We start from the raw sequence: 3907 nt of genomic DNA, 5'->3' as shown, positions 1-3907 counted from the left end.
ATTTGGGAGGCAGGTTCAATGGGGCTTGACAACGGCATGGGGGAAGCGAGGAAGACGGAGAAATGGAGGAAGCAGCTCAGGATGTACCCAAATCCCTCCTTCCTGCCAGGGCAACTGGAGGACAGAGAGCACCGATAAGGACTGGTCACAGTGATTCACAGTAGGTGCCTGCTAAATGTGTGCCCCCTGCCTCCCTCTTTATTCATGCCAATAGCTGCTCAGACATGGGCCGCTCCCACCCTCACCCTGCCTCGCACAGCCTGGGGGCCCGGGATCCTTCTGGCTTCCCCTTCTACCAATCTCTTGGGGGTTCCTGCTTACCACATGACCCCTCCCTCCCACCCCCCTGCCCTGATGCTACAGTTCTTTCCTTCATAAGCTCAGGGGCTGGGTGGGGGGTGATCATGGGAAAATAATCATAGACAGCATTGGGAATCCACAGGCCTGCTGCCCAGAGCTCAGGGCGGGGCTGGCAGTGGACGTGCTGCAGGGCAAGAGGTGACATCTGGGAGGTCCCCTCCCCCACCCAACCTCTTAAACTTTTCACCAATCCTGGATTCTCCCAGAGGACAAGCCCTCCTAATTTTTTTAGTTCTGAGATCAATTTCTCACATGTGGGCTGAGGCTGGGTGAAGAAGAGCGGGAGGGAGATCAGAATCACTGTGCCTTTTGCTGTATTCTCACATCTCTTCATCTGATCCTTCATTTATTCATTCACTCCTCATTCATTTGAGTAAGCCAAGGACCAGGCATTCCACAACAGTGCTGAAGTCCTCAGTGGTACGAAAGAGAGGTCAGGGAGTTTTAGGCCTGTGTGCCAATTTGCCAGACGAGGAAGGTGAGGTCTGGAGAGGGATAGTGGCTTGTTCAAAGTGACACAGCCCAAGTTGGGACCAGCCATCAGNAAAAAAAAAAAAAGAATCAAGTTCTGGGGGTTATGTAGGAGTTAAAACCCCAGCACTGCCACTAATTGGCTAGGTAACTCTGGGAAAGCCATTTTCTCTCACTGAGTCTTCATTTCCTTGCTTGTAAAATCGGAATAATAAGAGCACCTCCAGGCTAGGATGTTGCCAAGAGTCGATGGGACAATGGTGTGAGAGCAGCCAGAGCAGAGTCTTGGAGAGTAAAGCAGGTGGCAGGTGGGCTACACAGAGGAAGCAGGCAAGCTGCCAGCCCTGCAGACTGGGTTGTGCTGGGAGCACCAGGCAGCTGAGCCTCCAGGGATAGCCACAGGATGAGGTGAGCGGGGGCGGGAGGGGAGAAGAGTCAGCAGGCTCAGAGACAATTGCTAAGTTTCCGGACCATGGCCTGCTCCCTTTCTGGTAAACTAAGAACCAGTGAGGAAACATGAGAAACGATTGTAAGAAGTTTAGAGGAAAAGTCCCAGCCAAACAAGGAGCCTTGGGCAGTGTGGAGTTACTCCAGCACACCAAGCCAGGGGGACGTGTGCACTCACACACGTCGCACACACATGCACACACACTCAAAAGCTGCACATTCTCACTTGTGCATACACACCCACCCAAGGGCTGCACACATGCAGATGCACCACCAGAGGCACAGCGTTTTATAGCTTGCAAACAGCCTTCTCTTTTATCACCTCATTTGATACTGAGGGATGGAGAGAGTGTCCCTGAATTGGCTTAGGACCCATTCTCAAGCTGGCAAGAGATGTGAATCCCAGATATCTTTAAGAAGCCAGGGCCTGTCCAATGGACTGTGCAGCCTCCATTTTCTTCTCCCATGGTGGTGTCAGTGGGAGCTGAAAAGCAATGGAAACCCCAGAAAAGTTTTAGCCTAGCTCCCCCAGATACATTCGTTTATCCTGCTTTGTCCTCCGTTAGCAAGCCACACCTGGACTCAGGGACACTTTGCCCACTGGTCACATGGGGTCAGCCCCAGGCCGTCTTGAGATGTAGCTGGGATGGCAGAGACCAGAGCTTCCCAAAGGTCTCCGCTGTGGACTCCCACCCGGTCACCTAATCATCCTAGCCTCTCCCGCCACAGGCTCCTCTCCTAGGGACCCTCACCAGCATACAACACTTAACAGTTTTCAAATACTCAGGGAGAGATCACTGTCTTACATTTTATAGAGTAAGAAATTGAGGCCCAGAGAAGAAAAGAGTCCTGTATCACTCAGGACTCAAACCCAGGCTGAGGTGGCTCCTCATCCTGCCTCCGCTGTTCCACTCCTCCACCATAGCCCAACCCGGTCCCCATCTCCTCTGCCCTCCATGCTGAGCAGCCTACAAGCTCCAGGCACAACCAGCTGGAGGAAAGGAGGGGGACCCTCCCCACTCTGAGTCTGCTCTCACTCCAGTCTGTGACGAGCCACAGTGGGCTGCATAGGAGCTCTGAGAGGGGGTAGAGGCTCAGCCTTCCTCACAGCATTGACCCAGAACACTCACCTCAGAGCTACTGAGCTCCACGTTGGTCTGTGAAGTGTTGGAGCAAATTCTGACTCCTGGAGCAGCCCCTACTGCTAGCCAGTTCCTGTGCCACAAACTGTCACGTGCATGTCTCACAGAAGTTCCAGAAGGCAGCAGATGAGGAAACTGAGAAATCTGAGGAGGGGAAGTAACTGGCTGCAGCACAGAGCTTGCAAGCTGCAGGGCTGGGGCCCAAATCCCAAGAACATTCCAGCTCAAGTCCCTGACACCAAGGCTGACTCAGCCCCGACCCAGATGTGAGCAGTTGCTTTACCTTGAGTGTGCTCATCAACTCAGCCCTGAGGGCTGTGGGGAGGATTGAGTGAGATGACATTTAGGGACCAGGGCTTGGCACAGGGTAGGGACTCATTGGGTGACTATTTGTCTCCTCCTCTCCACCCCACTCCTNCAAGATTCACCCATATTGTAACATGGATCAGAATTTCATTTTATGGCTGAATAATATTCCATTGTATGGATATGCCATATTTTAGTTATCTATTCATCAATCGATGAACATTTGGGTTGTTTCTACTTTCGGGTTATTATGAATAACACTGCTATGAACATTTGTGTACAATTTTTTGCATCTGTATATCTTTTCTATTTTCTTGGTATATATTAATACCTAAGAGTGTTACTGCTGGGTCATATAGTAGCTCTGTGTTTAACTTTTTGAGGAACTGATGAACTGTTTTCCAAAGTGGCTGTACTGTTTTACATTCCCACCAGCAGTATATGAGAGTTCCAATTTCTCCAAAGCCTTATCAACACTTATTGTCTTTTTCATTATAGCCATCCTAATGGGTATAAAGTGGTATCATATTAAGAATTTAATTTGCATTTCCCTAATTGCTCCTTTTTTTTTGGTTGTCATTCATATTTTCCCATTTTATTTTATGTATTTCTAATCTGAGGCCTGACATCTTTTGTGGAACAAATACTCCATAGAGTAGGAGAGTCATGGGTTTCAGGGCCAGACAGACCTGGTTCTGAATCCTCCCTCTGCTTCTATTAGCTCTACAACCTTGAGCAAGTTATGTAACACTCTGAGTCTCAGTTTTCCTGCTTATTAAACATAGGTTACAGTATTAACCTTTCATGGTGGTTGCTGTTATTTAAAGATGAATCTATAATAAAGCTGTGATGTGGGCCCGGCACAAAATAGGTCCTCAATGAATCGCACTAACAAGTCTGAGAGTCTGATGGGGAGATTTCCGGCTTGTTCAGGAAACCTAGCTGGGGACTGTTTAGATTTTAATCTATTATCTGCTTTATTCTGGCAACTTTGTCCGACAAAGGCATCTCAGGCTGCCTCAAACATCAGCCTCTTCGTGCTTCTATTTCCATTTTGTGAGATGACAAACGAGGCTGTGCACCATAATGTCAAGTATTGGTGAGTCTATAGGGTTCATTCTAACATCTTACAAATTTTGTCTCCTGCCTCAACCATCAAACTAGCTGCTGCCTAAGGGGCC

The 3907-nt window shown here is 49.1% G+C and overlaps 1 protein-coding gene across 3 annotated transcripts in view; it reads right to left on the bottom strand.

The window, feature by feature from the left end:
- Positions 1 to 2744, bottom strand: part of P2RY6 (pyrimidinergic receptor P2Y6) — a 35884-nt gene extending 33140 nt beyond the window's left edge. For 2 of the 3 annotated variants that reach the window (XM_019649460.1, XM_019649456.1), the window contains exon 1: positions 2409 to 2744. The gene's annotated coding sequence lies outside the window, so the exon portion shown is untranslated. Of the gene's footprint in view, positions 1 to 1600; positions 1763 to 2408 lie in introns of all 3 variants that reach the window. The other variant, XM_019649457.1, reaches the window with a different exon arrangement.
- Between the last annotated feature and the right edge of the window lie 1163 nt (positions 2745 to 3907).

This window comes from Hipposideros armiger, unplaced genomic scaffold, assembly GCF_001890085.2.
Source record: "Hipposideros armiger isolate ML-2016 unplaced genomic scaffold, ASM189008v1 scaffold_132, whole genome shotgun sequence".
NCBI lineage: Eukaryota > Metazoa > Chordata > Mammalia > Chiroptera > Hipposideridae > Hipposideros > Hipposideros armiger.
Note: the sequence above shows the minus strand (reverse complement) of the source record. Positions and strands in the feature narration are given on the sequence as shown.